Source organism: Choloepus didactylus, chromosome 5, assembly GCF_015220235.1.
Source record: "Choloepus didactylus isolate mChoDid1 chromosome 5, mChoDid1.pri, whole genome shotgun sequence".
In the NCBI taxonomy this organism is placed as follows: Eukaryota; Metazoa; Chordata; class Mammalia; order Pilosa; family Megalonychidae; genus Choloepus; species Choloepus didactylus.
Genome location: NC_051311.1, coordinates 7,563,477 through 7,587,330, shown reverse-complemented (window position 1 = coordinate 7,587,330; position 23,854 = coordinate 7,563,477). Strand labels below are relative to the sequence as shown.

Sequence of the window (23,854 nt, the reverse complement as noted above, 5' to 3'; positions counted from 1 at the left end):
AGGGGAACCGAATGCCTTGATGGGGCTGCAAATCAAGCTGAAGCTGTGTCCATGAAGTTCTCCATCACAAACGCCACAATATCACAATATGAATCTTTTATAGACCCACGTGTCTTTGGTGTGTGACAGAACAAATACCAGCCAACTAGGAAGACAGACTTTAAATGCCTACTTTTATTCATGCCAATTTCTCTCTGATATCAAAGCTTTTGGTAGTGAACACTTTATTCAGAAGCTATCAAAGAGAATTTGCTTCCTGATTTTTAAAAACACAATGGTGCCTGTCTGACAGGACAAAAGGCCCACTGAAAGCCATCAGTACACCCCCAGGGAAACTGTAATGTCTTACAGCAAAAATACATTAAGATCTCAAGGTACCAAAGAAACTCTCTCAATACAAAAATGTACATCATGGTATCATCTCACTCACCCAATATTCAATATTTCCAGCTGCAGGAAGAGTTTTGTTCATGGACAGAAAACATCAGAGGTTCCAAAGGAACTGTCCTAGAAATGTTAAAAATAATAAGTAAAATTTCATACATCAGGACTTATGAAAATCAACCTTTCTCTGGAAGATAGAAAAGCTTATATGAAATTAAAACGAACAATCAAACAGGACTCAGTGCTATAAGTGGGGATTCTCTGGTCCTTTGGTCTGAAATCTGCTGTGGAAAGCTGGCTCTTTGCCCCACACACGAGTGAGGACATCTCATAAAAGTCGAGGAACTTCAATATCACTCAAGAAGAAACGTGGGCAGGCAAGGCATTCGTAGTCAAAGAAAGCTCAGCCAGTGACACGTAAGCTTAAAATCACTGAACGTGAGTCCTGAAAGGGACTCTGGAGGTGACCTTGTCACATCTCCCATTCTCCTGACCTGAAAATGGAGAACTTAGAAAACTTAACAAAATAAAAATAAATTTAAAAAAGATGGCCCAATCAAATCACTTAGTGGCAAGTGAGACGGAGTCTTCAGATTGAAGGACACATAAGCCAGGTCATTTCTACGGCCCCACGCGGCCCCTCATCCCAGACCTAACTCACAGCTCCCCCATTATGGTTACCATCAAATACACTGGTAGAATTTCATAGCAGTCTCAGCTCTAACCATAAATTGCTTTAAATCTAGCCATTTCCTTTCTATTGGAAGAAATGTGCAACTTTCATAGTCAAGAAAAAAGCACTGAACTGTAGTTTCTGATCTCAATTGCTGAATGATAGTTTTCCAAGGAAGTGGGATTTATGCAAGGGGAGGATGTGACATGGGCCCAGAATTAGAAGAGATGTTGCATGTTCCAGCAAAGGTGACCCCTAAGCCTGTTCTTTAAAGCGTACTCTTTATCCACTATTCTGCCTTATAAAACTGGAGGTTCATTTCCATGGGGAAAATACAATAGAACAAACTGAGAAAACGGAGACAGACCACTCTTTTTCTTGTTATTCTGGAGCTCTACCAGCCAAGCCTGTGAAGGATTATATTCTGCACCTAGAAAATAATGGTTCCCTTATAATATTTTCCCTAAGCCGTAACATCCCCCTGGTATTTGCTACATCCCTCCTGTCAGACCTCGGGCACCTTGGTTCTATAAAGCAGGCTCTTAGAAGATCCCACCCTTTTTCTTCTGGTTATTTGCAGTAGTAACCACTGGAGACACCACAGATGAAAACCACACCCTGTGCTGTGGACCAGTGGGTCTCTATTCTGGTGGCACATTAGAACCAACTGGAGAGCTGCAAAAAAATGACATATGGCCCCATTTATAACTGGTAGTATATAACTGGTCCAGAGTGGGAGCCTAGCATCAGTTATTCTAGAAAAGTCTCCAAGCGATTATAATTACAGCACTGTTTCAGATAAAGGAGGCATGAGTGAAGATTACGGACCCATGAGGGACATGAGAGAGCCCCAGAGGTGAGGAAACAGAAGTCCAGGGATGTCAAGTGGGTAAGTCAAGGTCTCCAAGCCAGCTAGGGCTGGTCACCTGACCTCGGGGAGTAACTAAATGGTGAAGGAACATCTTCTGACATCTGAGATAAAGTATTTAAAGCAGAAATAAAAGTAAGTGACAGCTTTGCTCAGGAAATATGAAACTTACAGCATTCAAGAGGTGAACACTATAAACTGTGCCAGGGATTATTAGATACGTCCATGATGAATCACAGCAGGCTGGCGGGAGAGGTGAGAAAGCAAAGTGTGAGAGGGAAAGCTGGGGTCACACCATGTGGAATGCAGTGTCCTGGAGGCTGCCTTCCCATGGGAATGCACGCGTGCTCACAGCGTCGCACCTAACTGCGGTGCAAGACGGAATGCGCCTTCACGTACGGTGCAGACTACCTTAACGCTCAGCTCAGCTCTGAGCACTCAAAGAGACAGGTGAGCACCAGGAAGAGGAGAGCCACGGGCCCTGCCCGTCCTCCCTCCTACCTTCCGAGCTGAGCCCTCCGAGGATGAGATCAGAAACAGGAGGGGACGCTGTCTCCGTTTGGCCCTGGCATATATAAGCACTGGGTGAAGTCACCTGCTGTGACTCACGTCCCCATCTTAAAACTGGGAGATTAGTGCCTCACTTATAAGCCAGGTAGGAGACGAGATGCTCAATGGGACAGTCCTGTCCTAGCGTCGTCACCTAAGTTCATTCTGTAGGTGATATTCCTTTAAGCATCATCTTTCAGAAATAAAATCATTACCTTTATGGAATTATTGATAAAGAACATTAACCTTAACCCTGTGTTCTTTAGTGTATACCAAGCGCCATTTGAGTTTGTTCTTGAGAAGACGGGACTAAGAGTACATACAGCAGTTATTTTAGCTAAGGGTTGGAGCTCTGTGAAGATGCTACGAGAGGAAGGGATATTTGTCCCAACATTTAATGGCCCCAGATTACATCCCTGATACTCTGTTGTTCTCATCCCTATTTCCACTATCAGAACACCGTGCTTCTAAGTCGGGTCTTCATTACTCACATACAGCAAGAGGCTTTGCATTTCCAATCGAGCAGAATGCTTGGGCTTTGTGACCGACACTTGTCACTTACAGCAACTTCATTTCAGGCTGTTTACTTGCTCATTCTAGGTTTATGTTTCATTCTGAAGCTGCTGGAAATCTGACCTCCACATGGGTGAGCTGGAACTGGTAGATGTTTCTCGTGGTGAAATACTGAATGTCAGTTAATGAGAAACTCTGGAAGGAGCAATTAAAAATATATCCCCATTTCAATTTCTATCCTAAATACTAATTGTAAAAAAAATTAATTGCATAAATGTTGAAAGAGCTCCAGCTGATTACTGTCAGAAATTGAACTCTTGCTTTGGTTGGCTTGCTTTTCTGAAATGCTGTATTTTCATAAATCTTGCATTCCAAAAGCTGAAACCAAGCTCAGTGAGCACACGAAAGTGCCGTGCTCCCAATCAAAGCCAAGCAACTTTGGAAATAGAAAAGCAAGGGGAAACCACAACCAATTAACTTGCTGACTGTTTCTCCTCACATGAATGCTGGCTGGTGGAGATATTCTAGCAGTGGGGACGGGAGCTCTTCGTAGCTGGGCCAGGACCACGTCAAGCAGTCTCAGGGGAGCTCATGTCCACGGTGCAGGTGTAGCAGTCCTGCAGCTCCTTTTGGCTCTTGACCTCTATGAATTCCTCCTAGGAGCTGAGGATTAGACTTAGCAGCAAGGCTCAAACTTCTTCCACTTTCCAGCTGTGTCTCAAGGTCTTTCCAAGTCCATCTGTCCTTTCCAACTCACTCCAGGACTCCTCTCCTCCTTTCATCTGCTCCCCCGAAGCCCCTGCCTTTTGGAAGATGACATGCTCGCTTTCCCAGATACTGCACAGGCTATAGTCTCCCTGTGCTGATCCTACAATTTCTGACCACAAATGCTTCCAGTATCTCTCCTGAATTAAATTTCAGGAGGGAGCCGAGTGTATCCTTCCCATATGGGCAAATGCGTCATTTAAAGATCTGGATGTAAAGAAGGCATTTCACTTCCTCAGAAAAGCCAATTAAAACTGGGGAGGACTGCGTCTCGGGTGGCACAAATTGAGTCGTTGAGGACTTACAGACATAATCCCGGACTCGTCATTGACGATTCCTGGTGCCTAGCGCAGAGCCTGGCACACTGGTGACACTCAATGCATGCTCTAGGGACAGGAAGTTTAAAGTGACACCTCAGTGTCGCTGCTACTGTGACTCTTACCATGATGAGCAAATGGGTATTGCTTGTTTCTGGGTTTGCATAGTAGTGACTGAATCCATCCGACATCCTGAGATTAGGGTTAGAGGCTTGAAAAGACTTGTCCACCGAAGGTGTGGTACTGCCTTGTCATCCAAATCGCCACGCCTGGGTGGCTTGGTGGACTTGTAGTTGATCACTGAGAAGGGGAAGATGATGGGTTTGATCCTAGGCAATAACAGAGGTTGAATGACAAGGTCCTTGTTCCAAGGCAGGGAGCTGAACCTTTCAGGGCCTCAGCAAAGAGGTGAGAGGAAAAATAAGAACCAAGAACTTGGGACAGAACTTCCGCCTTGCACGGGTCACTGGTGGAGTTTGTATAGGATGTGCAGCTCCCAGGGCTGCGTTCGGAAAGCAAGCCCACCTCCGGGTCCCACCCAGAGGACTAGCCCACCCACAGCCTCACTTCTGACAGGCTCCACATTGGACAGGGCTGGGCCCAAAGAGGAAAGGTCCTGGCAGATGAGGGGGCCAGGGAGGGAGGGACTGGCTGTCACTTCTCTCTGGAACACGTGTTCTGAGCAGTAGTGAAAGTGACACCTGTTTGTTCAGATGTTCAAAACCTGGCGCTTGACAAAATGATAAAGAAAATAATCAACTGACCAGAAGAGGATGCCCCACTGCAGATGGAAACTGCAAATTGTTAGAACAAATTTATTTTGCCAAAAAAAAATCTCAGAGTATTTCACAGTCATTTCCACCAGACTCCTTTATTAGACAGAAAACGATGTGAAACAGGAATGAGCAGAGCTTTGTCGTCAAAGCGACTTGGATTCAAAGTCCATTTCACTCACTCCCTATCGATATTTCTAGTCATGTGACCTTCACCAGTTTCCTTAATTTCACTGACTCTCAGCTCATCAAATGTAACTTCAGAGGAGAGTTACTGAAAGTGCCTGGAGTAAGCTCCATCAGCCCAGTGTACTGAGGACGTGCCCGGAGAGTAGCCAGGAACTGGGACTTGGGAGCCGGGCTGCCAGCGTTTGAACCTCAGCCAGCGTGAACCCATAGGAACTCAGGCCAAACACTTAATCCTTCTCTGCCTCAGCACCCTCACCTATCAAGTGGGGGTGTTACTATTACTCACGTCCTTGAGTTGATTTGAGGATTAAGGGAATAGATGTATGCAAAAAATTACCCCCCTGGCTGGCATGGGGTAAGCCGTGAACAAGCCGCCCAGAGCTGGGCTGAGTTCTTGGGAGCCTGAGTCATCAGGGCTCCCTGTGGGCCTTATCCACTCACTGATGTTTCCTTCAGTGCACGCACTGGGGTGGGGCGGGGGGACCTCCTCAATATCATATATCCTTGGGGTTGAGGCAAAGAAAATCCACAATATGGAAATACGGAATTTGAAATTCAAAGCACTCAAACACCGGGAAATCACAGTCTCTGTGCTCAAGCAGCAAGCAAGCAGAAGAGAAACTGGAATGTTCCAGAGACGCCTCTGCCTCCAGATACATTTCTACCCCTGGATCTGGTCTGACTCTATTCCCTCTGGATGGGCAAGAACCCTCGCTTGTGACTGCAGGAAGGGTTGGCTGGAAGGAACACTGGGGAACATCCAGCTCAGAAGCCCACACACGGTGGGCCACGCTTAGGGGATAATGCATTCCTCTGAGTGTGCCCTGTTGGCCAAATACTGACAAGAATATTTGCATGGAATTAAGACAGACAGCCAGAAACTTCTGGGGGGTGCTAGCCATGAAAACTTTGACTAGGGCACACACGGAGTGAAATCGGTCCTGTGAAAGTTCTTGGCAGCTGTCATCGTTCTCATATCTTCCCCTCGAGACCATTTCAGAAAACAAGTGGGTGCAAATGACACCATAAAGCTATGTTGATCCGCCCTACAAACACAAACTGTGTGCCAACTTCAGGACTTTATTACTTGGAGCAATGAGTGTCTTAGCTCACAACTGGTTAAGCCACAAAAGCATGTGGAATAACCCAGTTTAGGACTCCCGTCAAGTCCAGCACTTTCGTTTGGTGGTTGACAAAGGTGATGTCCAGAGAGCATATAAATAAATGGCTGGAGGTCATGCAGCTAGCAAGGTGCAGAGCTGCCTCACCTTGGGGCCCAGTCTGCTGGTGGGGGTCCAGGGCCCTCTCCACACCAGCACGTTGCTTGTCCTTCAGCAGAGGCAAGGGGTGAGATGCAAGTCAACAGCAAGTGACGGAGAGCTGCAGGTGGGTCACTTTTCCCCCAAGACACAGGCCCTCTGCCCACTAAGAACCATCTATTCGTTCCTTGTTTAGCCTATTGTCTTAGTTTCCCAGCTGCTACGACAAATATCACACAATGGGCTGACTTAAACAATGGCAATTTATTGGCTCGCTCTTTTGAGGCTGAGTCCAAATGGAAGCATCAGAGACGGGGCTGGCTGCGGGACCTCCTTCTGGGTCCTTGGCTTTGGTGTCACTCGGTGATGCCCACAGCGATGTCATCTCCTTTCCCTTCTGGTTCCGTTGTCTCCTTCGAACTCTCCCCGCGGCTTTCTCTCTATAAGGCCTCCAGTAATAGCATTAAAACCCATCCTGACTCAGATGGCCACACCTTAACTAAAAAGAACATCTTCAAGAGGTCCTATTTACAATGGGTTTACACACATGGGAATGGGATTAAGACTAAGAACCTTTTCTTCCTGGGGTAATAATTCAACCTATCACACTTTGCCACCACCTTTGAATAGGTAGGCGGGTATACTGCCATTTCAAAACACACGCTACATATCCTAAAGCCTCTATTTCATGTTCACACATTAAAACTGCAAATACATGTCCCATGGACTAAGAAATACATTTACAAAAACTTGGATCTTTGCCTTGCTGGGACAAACTGTGCTTTTATAAAATTATTTATTATAGCAGAGAATTTTTAGTTCTCATGACAAGGCTGCCTGCAGCAATGTCTAATTTCATTCCCTTTTATTCAGGCAGAAAATTGACATGAGAACAGGCCTATTTTTATAAAAGGCAATCTAGCTTTTCCAAAGGGAAGGCACTTTCTCAAATATTATTCAATAATACATATACACAGAGTAGCCCCAACTTGTGATATCAAGCGATAACCTTTTATTAGTTACTATACCCAATAAAACACTTTTGTAGACATTCCAGCGAGGCAGCAGGCCTGGGAGCTGGGAGGTTTTGCTAATACAGAAGGCAGACAGCTCGGGGCGAGCCACCGTGTCCTAGATGGGGACTCATGAGAAATGAAGGATCTTCTCCCTGAGCAAACTGACAGCCATTCATTTGCTCAGTATGAGGCTGCAGAAGTTGGAAAATGTCAGCCTTCCGAAGGAACAAGGAGCTAACTGCTGAATCTTGACCCAGCAGATCTGCCAGAGAGGCGTGTTCTGGGAACAGATGGGCAAAAAATAAAATAAAAAATAAAAAAAAATCCCCATACAAAGAGAAATACAGACAAGGACTCGGATTTAGCAAATACACTGGCCCATTCTTCGCAGAGCCCCAGACGCAGTGTGTGCTGTGAAAGGAGGGTCACTGTGCCCTCAGGTCAGGGCGTGCTTTGCCCAGAATTTGCTCAGCCTGTTTGCTGCTCTGTCTTGGATTCCTTCCTGCCGAGAGTGGCTTAGTGGAGCAGCCACACATCTGGGCTTCTTTGCTGGCAACAAAGAAAGCCATGTGGTCGGGAGTCATTTTGTGGGTTGAGAAAGGGTAGATAGCACTACACACAGGCTCAACCAGAGGGAGCTGAGGAAGCTTGCCACACAGCAGGCAACGGTGGCTCAGCGCCCTGCAAGGCCAGCCTCGCCCCCACTGTCCTTCCTTCCTCTCCAGCTCCGCCGCTCCTGGCTCTGCAGAAGGGGGGGTCCCAGGCCAGTGCTGCCCACCCAGGCTTTTGGGAGAACATGGCCTTCTCGGAGCACCTGTCCCCCAAGGCTGGGCAGGGTACATGGTGGGGTGGCGGTGGGGGGCAGACGGCCTTTTCCGTATGTCCCTCCCACTAGAGGAAGACAAGTCTGGGGCACAGGAGCAGAGGCCCCTGGGGAACCACCCACTGATGAACCACCCGTCCATCCCCCACCGCGCCCACTGGGGAGGGATTCTCTGCACTTTGGAATAATAAAAGGTGGGTTCACTGGCAGGAAGTATGAGGGCTCCATCTGGAAAAGAGGGAAACTGCATAAAATATAAAACTGCGTTTTACTAAATGTTCCCCTGCTTTTATTTTAGTGCTTTTGAATCCTTAAAACAGAATCATTCGGACCCAACCAGGGTGTTTTCCCAAGGCCTGATCGACTTGAAATAGCCATTAAACTACTGGTTCAGCAAATAAGCAACTTTCTGATGGGAAGATTTAATATCATGAAAACCACAATGTCTCTTTCCCAAATAATGCATAATGTAATGTGAGATTATCAGTAGAATCCTAGAGGGCTGTGGGCCTGCTTTGGTACATAGTAGGGGTTATCTAATTTTATTTGGAACTGGAGGAAATAATTTGAAGTTTTCATGAAAGAATAAGTCTCCATGAGTATTATAAAGTTATCAGAAAGAATAGAGCATGTGTGTGTTTGAGGATGAGGAGGGAGTTGATTTTCCGTCTCAGCCACTAAAGTTATTATAAATTTCCTTTAATCAAACTAGCAGAGGAGCAGACAAATAGATCAATAGAGAATCCAGGAAAAGACCTGAGTAATCATGGGAAATGTACATCTGACAGGGATGGCACTTTAATTTAGAGGAGCAATATGTAGTTTATTTAATCCTTTCTCCTCTACATTAAAATTGAATAAATTTTGCTGCCTCCATTGATGAACCATTTGGAGGAAAACAACTTTGGACTTCATCCCACACTGAATACAAATATAAACTCCAGATGAATTAAAGATTTAAATGTTAAAAAATAAAAACTAGCTTAAATTTACAACATCTGTGCCAACATCAGAGGAGAAAGATTTTTAAGCAAAATAGGAATCCCCAAAGCTATATAAAGGAAATGATGGTTTTGGTTATAAAAAAAGTTTAAGAGAAACATTTAGAATAACAAATGATGCCACAACATCAAAAGCAAATGACAGATTGGGAAACCTATTTGCAAATAACGTGAGAGTTGAAAATTAGCTTCTATAATATATATAATTACATATATATATAATTATATAATTATATATAATTTATAATATATAAACTGATAAGTAAAAGGCATAGAAACAAATAGAAAAAATGGACAAGGAATATGATCCCATTCTCAAAATAAGATTCACAAAGGGATAATCCAAATGGTTAGTAAATCAATGAAAAAATGTTCAACTTCACTGAGAGTCTGGGAAATGCAACTTAAAACTACAATGAGATGCCACATCCCAGCCACTAGATTTGCCACTAATTACAAAGAACACTGATCCCCAGGGCTGGCTAGGAGAATTTCCGAAAAGTTCTCTTGCATGCTGCTGGGGAAATGAGGATGTTGCAGCTTTAAAAAGTAACCCACTATATCTGGTAAATTCATTGCAATGTGTCACATTATTTGTTTTAACCCATATCCCTTGCCCCCCAAATCTCTGGAAACAACCTGAATATCCATCAATGGGCAAATGGCTAACTTAATTATGGTACATCATACTGTTCTACAGAATATGCAATGTTACGCAGCTAGTAAGAAGAATGGGCTATATCTGTAGCTATTGGTATGGAGGGAGTCCAGGATACCTTGTGTTCTAGTTTGCTAATGCTGCCGGGATGCAAAACACCAGAAATGGATCGGCTTTTATTAAAGGGGTTTATTTGCTTACAAAGTTATAGCCTTAAGGCCATAAAGTGTCCAAGGTAAGTCATCAACAATCAGGGACCTTCACTGGAGGATGGCCAATGGAGTCCGGAAAACTTCTGTTAGCTGGGAAGGCACGTGGCTGGCGTCTGCTCCAAAGTTCTGGTTTCAAAATGGCTTTCTCCCAGGACATTCCTCAAAAATGTCACTCTCAGTTGCTCTTGGGGTGTTTGTCCTCTCTTAGCTTCTCCAGAGCAAGAGTCTGCTTTCAATGGCCGTCTTCAAACTGTCTCTCATCTGCAGCTACTCTCTCAGCTCCTGTGCTTTCTTCAAAGTGTCCCTCTTGGCTGTAACAAGCTCGCTCCTTCTGTCTGAGCTTCTATAGTGCTCCAGTAAACTAATCAAGGCCCAGGCTGAATGGGCAGGGCCACACCTCCATGAAAATTATACAGTGAAAGGTCTCGCCCACAGTTGGGTGGGGCACATTTCCATGGAAGCAACCTAATCCAAATGTTCCAACTTAATCCCCACTAATATGTCTGCCCCACAAGATTGCGTCAAAGAACATCAAAGAACACCGCTATACCTTGTTTAGTGAGAAAAAGCAAGTTTTAAAGAAATCCATATGGTATAATCCAACAGATACAGACAACCAAAACCCCAGTACATGTGTGTTTACCTTTTCATAGGTTGTATGAACATGGGGAAAACTGAGGAAGGATTTGAACCAAGCTCAAAACACTGATTATTGTGTGTGTTGGGGCCAGGGGTGGTTGAGGAAGAGGAGTCAGAAAAAAAATTTAGAGCAAAATGGAAATATAGCATGATATAAAAGAAATTATGGAATGTAAAACTGAACCTACAGTAAAACTACAAGTATATACAAAATCAAACAGGCATAAAAATAAAGACATACATAAATTAATTTTAAGGGGACCAATTGGGACCAGAAAGCAAAGGATGTTTCATCCCAGGCCAAAAAGCACTGACGTTTCCTGTCCACAGTGGAGAGCTATGAAAGGTTGAAGCACGTAAGTACTATGATTATAAGAGAGTCTGCCAAGAGACACTTATATCAGGGCAGAACCAGAGCATAAGTGGGTTGGAGCTCGGTGTGGACATTGGCCTGATCTGGGTTCAAATCCCAGCTCCACCTCTTATTTGGGTGGAACTTAGATTCCTTATTCATTTCTTGGAGCTTCTGTTTCCTTCCCTATGAAATAGCACAGGCAGCTATGAGCATTTGATGTGGCTCATCTATGTAAAGCACTTCACTTGCTCTGGGGGGGGGGGGTGAGTCAGGCTCCCCCAGACAAGCCCTCAGCCCTGGGCCTGTGGACGTGACCTCATTTGGAAATGGGATCTTTGAAGCTGTGATTCATTAAGATGAGGCCAGCCTGGGTCAGGGTGGGTCCCCATCCGACACACATGGTGTCCTCATAAGCAGATAAGACATGGACCCAGATAGTGAGACACACAGAAGACAGCCGTGTGGTGACAGAGGCAGAGATTGAGCCTTGCCACAAACCAAGAGTCCAGGATTGCCAGCCTCCACCAGATGCCAGGAGAGAGCGGAGAATAGATCCCCTCTGGCAGCACGGCCCTGCCCATTGCTTGATTTCAGACTTCTGGGCTCCAGAACTGTCAGACAATACATTTCTGATGTTTAAACCAACTAGCCTGGGTGCTCTGTTACAGCGGCCCTGGCAAGCTGAGACCTGCCATGTGTGGGCACAGAGTCAATGGCTGCCCCCAAATCCACCAGTGTTTTGCAGCCATTACTCAGGACCAGAGGGGAGTGGCAGGGGCTATTCGAATGGCCAAGCAGCATGTGAAGGGTGGCTCAGGGTTCAATGTCACCAGAGTATAACGTAAGGAAGTTGTGTACAGTTCGTGCATGTGTGCACGTGTGTGTGTCTGTGCCACGTGTGCAAGTGTGCATGTGCACATGTGTCTGTGCATGTGTGCTCATGTGTCTGTGCACGAGTGTGTCATGTGTGCACATGTGCATGTGTGCACATATGTGTTTCTGTGCATGTCTCTGTGCATATGTGCAAATGTGTGCATGTATCTGTGCATGTGTGCACATACATGCATGTGTGTGCATGTGTGCATGTTTCTGTATATGCACATGTGTCTGTGCACATGTGTGCTGTCTGCATGTGTGCATGTGTGTGTGTGTGCACACGGAGGGGAGAAGCAGTGGCAATAGGAAGGAATGGAGGGGAGGCTTTCGGAGGTAAAAATCTGCCACCCGATTCCAATGTCAAGGGTGGCAGAAGGTTCTGGATTAGGCAGTGATGCTCCTAGTGGAGGAGAGGCTCATGAGGCTCTGGTTCGGGCTGTGAGAACAGCTGGCGCCAGGCAGGGTTCCTACTGCGTATCACCTCCCCCAACCCCCACGACGGCCCCGGGAAGCTGGGCGATTGCTTTCCCCTCGCACAGATGAGCAAACTGAAGGACCAACTTGCCCAGGAACACAGAGCTGACAACTGCTGGAACTGGGTGAGAAAGAGATGGGAAGAAATCAGAAATGGAGGCCACAGTCAAGGGCACCAAAGACTGCCAAGAATCTGCAAAGATGAACCTTGAACGAAGACGCTGGAGTCGGTGACTGGGAGGCAACCTTGCTCGTGAGGAGCTGGCCTCGGCGGCTTTAAGAGCAGAGCATGTAGAAGGCGAGAAGATCGACGCAGCTCATGTGCCCAAGGAACACACAGCCCAGGGAGGGAGACAGGCAGGAAGGCAGCCGTGACATCCTGACTACCTGAAAGCCCCTCCCCCCGGCTTCTCACCTTGCTCGGAATAGAGTAAACCCCCACCTTGTCCTACAAGGCCCTACCTGATCAGGCCGCTGCCTTCCACTTGATCCCACATCTGTGATTACCTGTGCCCAGCCGCTAGCCTCCGTGTTGGTCCTGGCACATGCAAGCACTCAGCCGCCTCGGGGACTCTGCACGGACAGCACTGTCCCCTCGGCTGGCCTCTCATCCCCAGACACTTGCATCTCGTCACTTAGTCTCTGCCGCGTGTCTCTTCTAAAGTGGCCTTCCCTGCAGCCCTGTCACCTTCCACTTCCCTCCCTGCTTTAGTTTTCTGCAGAGCACTCAGCACCACCACCAAACGTTCACTCCTTCAGTCTTTGCCTTCCCGGGCCCGTGTGAGCTCCTTGAGAAAAGGGACTGCGTTTTTGTGCCTTGTAATAGCTCCAGCAACTGGAGCAGCTGTTGAGCCATAATAGGAGCTCAATAAAGATTTGTTAAAGGAATTAAGAAATAAAGCTGGGAGGCAGTGCACCTCCTCCGGAGAAGCCCATAATCGAATTGCACATATCCAACACGCATACACGCACATGTGCGCACACAGTATTCGACTGTGCACTTGTCGGCGCTGAACAGGGACAGAGCACACAGCTCTAGGGCAGATGGCGGGGTGGGGGCACGCATGCAGGAGGCAGCTCATGTCAGATTTTTGGAAGAGGATAGGAAATTGGATTTGCAAGAAAGGAAGTGTTAGTGATTTACTCCACTGTAAAATGTTTACTTGAAGGCAGCGGGGGAGGGAGGAAGTCATTTGGAGATAATCAGCTCTCTTGAGACTCAAAATATATTACTTGTGATTCTCTCTGTCTTTTTCTCTCTCTTTGACGACACACACACACTCACACACACACTCACACTGACCAAAACCACACCTAAAGTGCAGCTGGCTTTGCCCATTGCTTTTGTTTACTTGTACGTCACCTTCCTCCACCAACTTTCAGGCAACTTTAAGAATGAAACAGAGAATACAGAGCTGACGCAATTACAAAGAAAAGCTGATAACGTTTTATGCCCCTCCTGTTCAGGAGCATGGAAAACCTGCCCAGGCCCCTGCTGTGTGTGTCATTTACTGCCTGAGTTCTCAAGGCTGATTTCACTTTGCAGCCAGCGTGGGGCTTTAAGAAATGCCTGTGCTCCAGCTGACCCCAGAGCTCCTAAGCCAGGGGCTTCGAAGGTGGGGTCCCGGCACTGAGAGAGTCACACAGCAAATCAGAGCTTGAAGGACACATCACGACTGAGAAACACTGAGCTACAGTAGCACCCCCAAATGGCATCTCTGAGCCCCCAAAGTGCCCTCGAGGAGCCCTGGGGTCCAGGACCACAGGGGAGATAAACTAGAGAAGGGGCTTTTTCCCCCAATCACTTAACAATGTGCTGAGACCTTCAGAACCAGAACTTTTTATCTACTGATTTCTACCATTTTTTGGATCTGTCTTGATAAATACGAGTAATCACAAAAATCCCCTGCAGATTAAATCGCATCAGGGAATAGAACTCCTGGGAGACACAGTCAAGGCAGGAGCTGTGAGTGGTCAAGGGCAGAATGTCAGGGAGTTTGGCCAGCATGGCTCACGGACATTTGTGGATGACTTTGACATCCCTTGCGTCTCAGGAAGGAGCACCTTCACTGATCTCTCTCTCTCCCCCCAACTTTGGAGACCCAATTTTTATTTTAAAATTTAAATTAAAAAATTCACAATAACCATATTTGCAATCTATGCATTCACAGTTCATTGAAAGTGGGGTTCATCTTTATTAATATTTTTCTTTAAGACTTGCCACAGGGGCAAATATCTAGTTTACTGTGGAATAAAAGAAGCTAAGCAAAGAGAAATTGGGTGTAAAATGCCATCCCAGATGCTGAGCATCTTGAGGTGATCTGAATTCACCTAAACACACCTGAGCTCCAAGTCCAGCTGCCTGCTGCCCAATGGGCTTAACCCTATTCCCAATTAGTTCCAATTACTGGCCAGTTCAGAAGTAAACTCCATGACCCGAGACCCAGGTAACAGACGACCGCAAACAGCAGCTTTCAACAGCACCGTCTACTGCCTCCTGGTGCTCTAGATCAGAAATCCTGGTGACAGCAGGTTTCTCAGCTCTGGTCTCACAATGGCGAGGCCAGGTGAGAATTCCAGGTATCCACTAACTTGGGCCCTTATCTGGGGAAGAATCCACTTCAGGCTCAGCCCAGCAGCTGGGAGAGTTCAGCGCCTTGTGACGATGGGACTGTGTCCCCCTTTCCTTGCTGACTGCCTCCCCCAGTTTCTAAACTCCCCATTGCCTTGTCGCTATCATCCCGTCCAAGCTGACATGAAATCTCACAAAGTCCACCTTTCTTCCCGCCGGTTCCACACCTCTGTTATTAGGAAAGATCATTTTACCAGAGCTCTGAAGAGTAACACAGGACTACAAGCCCTTATCCAGAAAAAAAATTTTTAAAAAAAGATCACTTAAAAAATGTTAATGCTGCTTGACCTTTATTTTGCCCATAGCAAGTTGAAAGCAAGCCATAAAGAGTGATGGTTTTCATGGCTAGCTCTCTAACAACTCGTTTATTGTTAATATGGTCATACATATCTGAATAGTGTCAAAAACTGGATGCCTAAATTGTTTATGGATAAAGGAATGAAGAAGGTATTAGAATAATAGCTCTTCACTCCAAAACTCCTTTTAATCCATTTATTTTACAGCACGCTTGGTCCTGCATATCGATATTCCATGACCATACATAGTGCTCGTGCCATTAAATAATACACTTCTCAAACATGGCAAGGGGCTCCTGTCAGCTCTGCTGGGAGGTAGATAATGAAAGGCACATGGACAAGAGGACCAAAGTGAAATTAATGCCATCGTTTCCAAGTAGGTTGGAAGAAAGAAATAATGATATTAAATTATCACCTAGGAAACCAGAGGTATAAATCCTTAAAGATTTCACGATTAAGGTCAGTTAGAGTTTAGTGTCAAGAGAAAAATCACAGAGAACCGAGGAGGCAGCCCAGGCAGGCAGGCCCAGCAAGGAGGTGCCCCCCACTCGGAAGAAGAGGCTGTGGAAGTCAGCACCCCTTTCCACCCTCACCCTCCTTCACCCAGGCAAGTGACATGGGGCGCAGTGGCTGCAAATGCTGTTACTCGACAAGCAGATGACAGCGAGCCGATATGCCTTGGAAAGCCCACGTGATGGTCTCCTCCAGAAGCTGAGCTTTTCAAGCCTGTGACCTTCAGTAATTGTTTTGTGCTGGCTGCCAAAAAGAGCATCAGACAAAAGTCATTTTAGACACTTTCATCTAAACACAGTGATGCTTTCCTACTCTAACATGTAAATTTGTGTATGTAGAAATCCTGCTGAGAGCATATAACCTTTTCTGAAGTACACCCTATACTTGTTCTTGGCACTGAAGCTTGTTCATGCCATGGCCGGGGTAATAGGGTTCACATTTAAATCTGCAATCCTGGAGAACTGCTGTTTCCACGTGGAAGACCTCACACATCACGGCAGCCTGGTCTGACAGCTGTCGACAGTGGCTATCCTTGGGTACCAGGGCAAAGAATGCCCCAAGAGTGTGGCTAGTGGACATTAGGTAAGTGTGACATTATTTTTTCAAATATGACACTGAATGTATTTTTATTTCACTCCTGGTTAGACAACCAATCAACTGACCGACCAAGAATGACAATTCCATCCGAAGTTACACCCGTCAATACACAGTTTCGTGCCTATTGTTGGAAGCTGCCTGTTGCAGCAGCTCTCACTCAAGGTCAATACCATGGGGTAAAAGAGATAAGAGATACCACAAGGGGAAGATGGCAGAATTGGGAGCTCCAGGATTCAGTTCTTCCACCAAAACAACAATTAAACAGGCAGGAACTGTCTGAAACAGCAATTTTGAAATTCTAGAAATTAGAAGAACACTGTCCAAGGAAGTGTGGGAGGAAAAGACTGATAAATTATGGTAAAGAACTGTCAATTGCTCTCTCTGCATGGCAGCTACCGGCATTTATCCCCCACCATCATGGCCTGCTGTCTCAGGGCCCGGTCCCTGGCTAGCTCACTGGTGACGGAAAAGGACATAAAACCTTCTTCCCAAGAAAAGGGAGGGTACAGCCAATTGTGGATCATGGCTTTTGATTAGCAAATTTGGGTCACTGGGTTCCAGCTCTGAGGACAGCTATTGTTTCAACCCTGTCCTGACAAAGGCAGGGGCAGCCATTGTTTCAACTCTCCCCAGGCAGGGAATAAAGTGAGAGATCAATAACAGAAGGAGAAATGGAAAATTCACAAATATGTGGAAATCAAACACCATATTCAACCAATGGGTGAAAGATGAAATCCAGAAGAGAAATTAGGAAATATCTTGAGGGGAATGAAAATGAAAATACAACATACCAAAACTCATGGGATGTAGTGAAGGGAGTGCTGAGAGGGAAATTTATAGCTCTAAATGCTTACATTAAAAAGAAAAAAGACTTCAAATCAGAGACCTAACCTCAAAATGGAAAGAACTAGAAAAAAGAAGAGCAAACTAAACCCAAAGTGAGAAGGAAGGAAATAACAGAGATCAGAGTGAGATAAATGAAATAGGGAATAAAATTTAAAAAACAATAGTCAACAAAATCAGAAGTTGGTTCTTTGAAAAGATTGTTAAGATGTCAATACCACCCAAAGCAATTTACAGATTCAATGCAGTTACAATAAAAATTCCAACAACATTCTTTGCAGCAGTAGAAAATCCAATCATCTAATTTATATGGAAGGGCAAGGGTCCCTGAATAGCTAAAGTCACCTTGAAAAAGAAGAATGAAGTTGGAGGACTCACACTTCCCAATCTTAAAACTATTACAGAACCGCAGTAATCAGAGTAGCATGCTAATGGCGCAAGGACAGACATTTAGACCAGTGGATAGCTCAGAAATCAACACTTAGATTTACAGCCAACTGATTTTTGACAAACTGGCAAAGACTACTCAATTAGAATAGACTCTTCAACAAATGGTGAGGGGAAACTGGATCTCCATTTGCAAGGAAAAAAAAGAGGACCCCTACCTCACACCATATAAAAAATACACTCAAAATGGATCAAAGACCTTAATATAAAGGCTAGAACTCACAAACTTCTGGAAGAAAACATAGGGAAGCATCTTCAGGACCTTAGGCCATGGTTTCTTAGACTTTACACCCAAAGCACAAGCAACAAAAGGAAAATTACATAAATGAGAGGTCATCAAAATTACAAACTTTTGTACCTCAAAGGACCTTATCATGAAAGTAAAATAATAACCAACATAATGGGAGAAAATATTTGGAAACCATATATACAATAAAGGATTAATATCCAGAATATACAAAGAAGTCCTTCAACTTAACAAAAAGAGAAACAACCCAAATTAAAAATGGGTAAAAAACTTGAACAGACCTCTCCAAAGAAGATATACAAAGAAGATGTGCAGCAAGCACATGAAAAGATGCTCAACATCATTAGCTATTAGGGAAATGAAAATGAAAACCACAATGAGATATCATTTCACACCTACTAGAATGGCCACTATTAAAAAAAAAAAAAAAACAAACAGAAAGCTACAGGTGTTGGAGAGGATGTGGAGAAATAGGAACACTCACTCATTTCTGGTGGGAATGTAAAATGGTGCAGCCATTGTAGAAGACAGTCTGGCAGTTCCGAAGAAAGCAAAGTATAGAGCTACCACGTGACCTGGCAATCCCGTTACTAGTATATATCCAACAGAATTGAAAGCAGGGACTCGAACAGATAATTGTACTCTGATGTTCACAGCAGTATTATTCACAATTGCCAAAAGATGGAAGCAACCCAAGTGTCCACCAACTGATGAATGGATAAACAAAATGTGGTGTATACATACAGCCATAAAAAGGAATGAAGTCCTGGTGCACGTGACAACATGGATGAACTCTGAAGACATCATGTTGAGTGAAATATGCCAGACATAAGAAGACAATTATTGTATCATTTCACTGATTTGAAACAATTAGAATGAGCAAACTCATATAGTCATAATCGAGAATATAGGTTACCAGGGACAGAGTGGTGATAGAGAATGGAAGTTAGTGGTGAAAATGTACAGGGTTCCTGATTGGATTGATGGAAATGTTTTGGTAATGGATGGTGGTAATGTTAGCATAACATTGCGAATGCAATGAACACTGACATATATAAGTGAATATGATTAAAAGGGGAAATATTCAATTTTATATATAACAGAATGAAATTTTTTTTAAATGCATGCAACTACAGTGTGCAAACAGTGAGCCCTAAGTTAAACCATAGAGTTTAAATAATAGTGCAGCTGTAAAAATGTGCTATTATCAATTGTAACAAATGACCCACACCAATGCAGGGTGCTGATGGTGGTATGGTGTGTCACAATCCAGAGAGAGAGAGACAGAGAGAGGGAGAGAGAGAGATATATCAGAAGCACAGAATGTTAGGGTTGGAAAATCTTAGAGATCATAGTTCAGAGGTTCTTAACCCACGGGCTTCAGGCCAGTACCCTAACAGAGGAACTATGAATCTACCAATGCAACAGGCCTGTCTGCAGCCTAAGATATGTGTGTTCACACCCACACCCTCATATATATTGCATGTAAAATGTTAATAGATTGGGATCATGTATGTTTCATTGTCCCTTCTCCTTTCCAAGATGGCAGCCAGGCTCTTTGTGCTCCATTGGCTCAGGATAGGCTTGAATTTCATCCTGGCTTTTATCTTCTGAAATGCTGAGCTTCTTGCAGAGATGATGTGATGAAGGGCAGGAGAGAGGCAGAAACTTTAAAGCAGAGGATGGAAGATTTTCTACAAAGGGAAAGGTATGAAAGTCTCTTGGAGTTGAGCAGTAGACAGGAAAGGTGACGAGGTAGAGAACACCGTTTCCTGCCATGTCTGGGCAGGCCCGACCCCTCAGCCAGGACTTCTGGACTCAGCACAGGCCCCCATGCCCAGAGAACCAGCACGTGGCAAGCACAACAGGGCCAAGCAACTCTGGACAGTGGTGATCCGCATGGGGTGAAGACTAGAGGGATCCCAGGATTGAAGGGAAGCCCCAATGGCGACTGAAGTTCAATTTCTCACTCTACTGACAGAAACTTTTTTGTGATCTTCAGAGTCAGATTTAAATTGATTAAAAAATACTGAAAATAATGACATTTCTTACACACCTACGAGGCAATGAGATCTTGTACAACTACTTTAAAATATATATAGATGGTATGGTGGTTAGTAAAATGTTTGAACTTTAAATAAGAGAAGCATGAAGTTTGTGGTCCTTTAGGTATCATTAATTTTTCAATCAATGGACATTCAAATTGCAGGTGCTATCTTGTTGGGATCCTCGTGGCGAAATTAAAATGAAGACACAGAAAACCAGATTTCCATAGAGAATAATTTTAAACATCACTACTCTTCTCCACACCTCTCATTTTCCAGGAGAGGAAAGTGAGACTTGGCAAGAATGAGTTACTTCCCCCAGACCAGCGCACACACTAGTGTCGGAGCCATGGCTACCACTGAGCTTTGCCACCAAATCATATGACAAGCCAGAGAAGCCAGAGCAGCTGGCCTGGGCTTTCCCTTCTGGAGCAGTCAGAGTAATTGTTTTCTGACCAACTTCCCTCCTGCGCCTTCGAGAAAATTCCCAAGAAGAATGCCCTTTTCTCCCCACCCTCCTTCTTTATTTGATCCTCTTGGGCTCACTCCTTCTAATCTGCCTCTAGCTTGGGGTATCTTTATTCCTTCCTTGACCTACCGTCTTCTTCTGATCAGGCTGAAACATTTAAAATGTTTTCAGTACAGACTCAATAAAATTTCATTTTCACTGTTTTTATCTTTTAAACAAGAAGGTTTTTTTTTTCTTTATCACATCTACAGCTTTCACCAATAAATAAATGCATAAATAAATAAGCCCTCTAAGTTGCTTTTCTCTTCCAAGTATTACAACTGATTCTTGGTGCAGTTCTGGGGCAAGCATTCCCCACTCCTTCCCTAGAAGTGGAGGGAAGGCGTCCACCCACACTAGATATTCTTGAAGGCAGGGTGGTTCCTGTGCATCAGAAAGTCACACATCTTTTATTATAAATGCAGATTCCTGGGCCCCAGCCCCAGAGTTTCTGATTTAATACCTTTCGGGGGAACCCACCACTCCCCAGGTGGCTCTGATGCAGAGACAGACTGAGGATCTCCGCTCTAAAGCACACAGCATGGAAAAATCGACAAAGCTGTTTGAATTACAGTTAAGATCATTGCTGTTAAAGACAGAGAGCTCTGCTTCCAGAAGATGATTGAAGTTGACTGTTTGACTCCCGCTCCTTTCTATCTCCAGCCTCCTGTTCAGTCCTGCCCTTTCCTTTAATAAACAAGGTCAACTGATGGACCCCATTTGACACGCTGCTCCATGGAGGCCACAGAGGAGACCCCGGTCAGCTGGGGAATGGAATTTAATGGCCCTTAAGGGTCCATCACAGGTCACTAAAGCATAGGGACATTCTCATTCTGAGATCCTAACTCATTAGTGGAAAGCACTGCAAAATCTTAAGTTAATTCCACTCGACAAGCATTTACTGAAAGCCTACAGTGTTTGAGGAGCTCTGCTGGGCCCACAAATGTGTGTCTGTCTTTGTCCCTCCATGAAGATGACAGTTTGGTCATGAGATGGAATGACCTCTCCCTGTTTATGCTTCGGCATCTGCTTTTTTCCCTGCAGCGGTGTGGTCACTGCTGTTCTTGGAAATGCATAGAAAATGGTGTCAGAAGGTGATAGAAGGACTGAGGCTGTGATTACTTCTTCTCTGCTATTCCAGGGGACATAAGGAAATAAAAGTGAGGAGCTGGTAGCCCTTCAAACAAAACTGCCCAGGCTCTAACAGACCTTCACTGGGTTAGTTTCATCTGGGGGATGTTAACCATGGAGCCAACTATTTCTTTCCTCCACAGGCTGCCGAGTTATCCTGTGTGCCAGAACGGTGAGGGGCCTGTGGGTTGTTCTTTTTAATTAAAAACTCTTCAATGATGGACTTTCAGGCATTTACTTGTCATAAAGGAGAGAATTTGGTCCACCTCCACCATTATGGAGTCCAATTTGTACATTGTGTTTAAAAATAGTCTCCTGGTTTGAGCACACAACGAATCCACAGCCGTCTCTAAAGGATGGATTTAGAGGATGGGCAGATTAGAGAGTCAGCCAGATGACAGTGCATCTGCTGCACGTATGAATGTTTGGAAGCACCTGGAAGCTGGCAGAGCATGCCTGGGAGAATTGAGGATGGCCAGCCAGAGCCTCCCGTGCTAGGAGAACTTAAGTCACTAGAGCTGAGAGTTAGTGAGAACGGAAAGTCTTCACACGAGCCAGGGGGTGAGAGGGAGGTTGGCCGGAGAGCTGGGAGGATGGGAAAACCAGGGAGAGCCGCTGCTAAGCAGGTAGTGGGGTGTGAAGCCCAGGGGTGGGAGGCAGAACGCAACCCTGAAATGAACTTTCAGGCAATGCCTTAGGAGGGCTTGGGAAGGAGGAAGCCAGTGCCCAGGGTGATTTTATGGCACCTGCCTGTCTGCCCTGTTATTTCAGCATGCAGCCAGGGTCCTGAGCCCTGGGCCGAGGGGAAGCAAAGGAAGTTTTGACAAGAAGAAGATGCAGTCGAGGCTCCACATAAAACAGAATTCGGACGGGTGGTGATTGTACGTGTAAATTGAGAGCTGTTTCCCAGAAAAGGCAACCTGTTGCTGGCTTCTAGCTCATTTCCAACATCAGTTCCTGTTTCTAGATTGAAAATTTATATTTTTCTTGGCCAAAAGATATTTTTTTTTTTTAGATTTTCTTAAGCAATTCTTTTTTATTGTGGTATCATGTATATAACATAAAATTTATCGTTTTAACCATTTTAAATGTACAATTCAGTAGCATTAATTACATTCACAATGTTGTACAATTGAATGAGATAGTTTTCAAAGTCTCTTCTAGCTCTAAAATTCTATTTTTCTACTGATTCTAGTTCTATTAACCAAGTGGATATTCCAACTCTTAGGAAAGCAGAAAATTTCATTCTCCAGGTCTCCCTAATAGCAGTGTTCTGGTTAATGAGGATTGTAATATATAAACCTCAACTAAACTACAAAACAGAAATGTAAAAGGAAAATTTGCCATCCTGCCTATTTTTCCTCTCCCAACAACTTTTTAAAATTCCACAATCAAATGATATTGACTTTTGTTGGTGGCAGGCCATGGCATTCACCAGCGATGTGTCTGGAGACCCAAACATGAAAATAATGCTTGAGCATATGATTTCCCCTATAGAATGAAGTAATAATTCTGTAAATACAGAACTGAGGTCATTTATAATGCTATTAAAATAAATTCTGCAACCAAAACAAATGACTCTTGACTACAAAAATGAGTAATGTTTTTAAGCAATTCCTGTGTGCCAGGCACTGTTCTAAGTGAGATGTAAGTATTAACTCATTTAATTTCTCCCAATAAACTTTTTTTTTTTTGCTATTCAATTGATATTTTTTTAATGTTTTTTTAAATTTTATTTTGAAATAAATTCAAACTTACAGGAACAGTTGCAAAAACAATACAAAACCCATACACAGAACTCCAGCATATCCCCACTCCCCTCCCCTCATACCCTGATCCACCAACTTTAACATCCTATCACACCATTTCTTTCTTTTCCTCCCTGTCTATCATCCATCATCTATTGCTGTCTTCTGAACATATGAGAGCTAGCTGCACACATCCTTGAACAAACAATATAATTCACATCTACAATTCTCATGAACAAGAACATTCTTTTATGCAATCCCATTAAGCGCAGCTAAGAAGTTCAAGAAATTCAACATTGATACAAAGCTTACATTCTACATTTCCTTTTTTTTTCTTATGCCCCAACTGTGTCCCTTTGAGCCTCCTCTCCTCCATCCTCAGATCCCATCCAGGATCATCCTTGGCATTCAATTGTCATTATCTATTTAGACTGTCTTTTTCTTTTTTTTTTTTTCCAATGTGGAAACACATATACAGCCTAAATCTTCCCTTTCCAACCCCT

The 23,854-nt window shown here is 44.4% G+C and overlaps 1 protein-coding gene across 3 annotated transcripts in view; it reads right to left on the bottom strand.

The window, feature by feature from the left end:
* The window catches only part of KIAA1217 (KIAA1217 ortholog), a 767,824-nt gene that overhangs the window by 611,353 nt on the left and 132,617 nt on the right, over positions 1-23,854 (bottom strand). The window contains exon 2 of one of the 3 annotated variants that reach the window (XM_037837853.1): positions 431-507. The exons of 1 other annotated variant lie outside the window; for it this stretch is intronic. The gene's annotated coding sequence lies outside the window, so the exon portion shown is untranslated. The remainder of the gene's footprint in view (positions 1-430; positions 508-23,854) is intronic. One more of the 3 variants, XM_037837854.1, reaches the window with a different exon arrangement.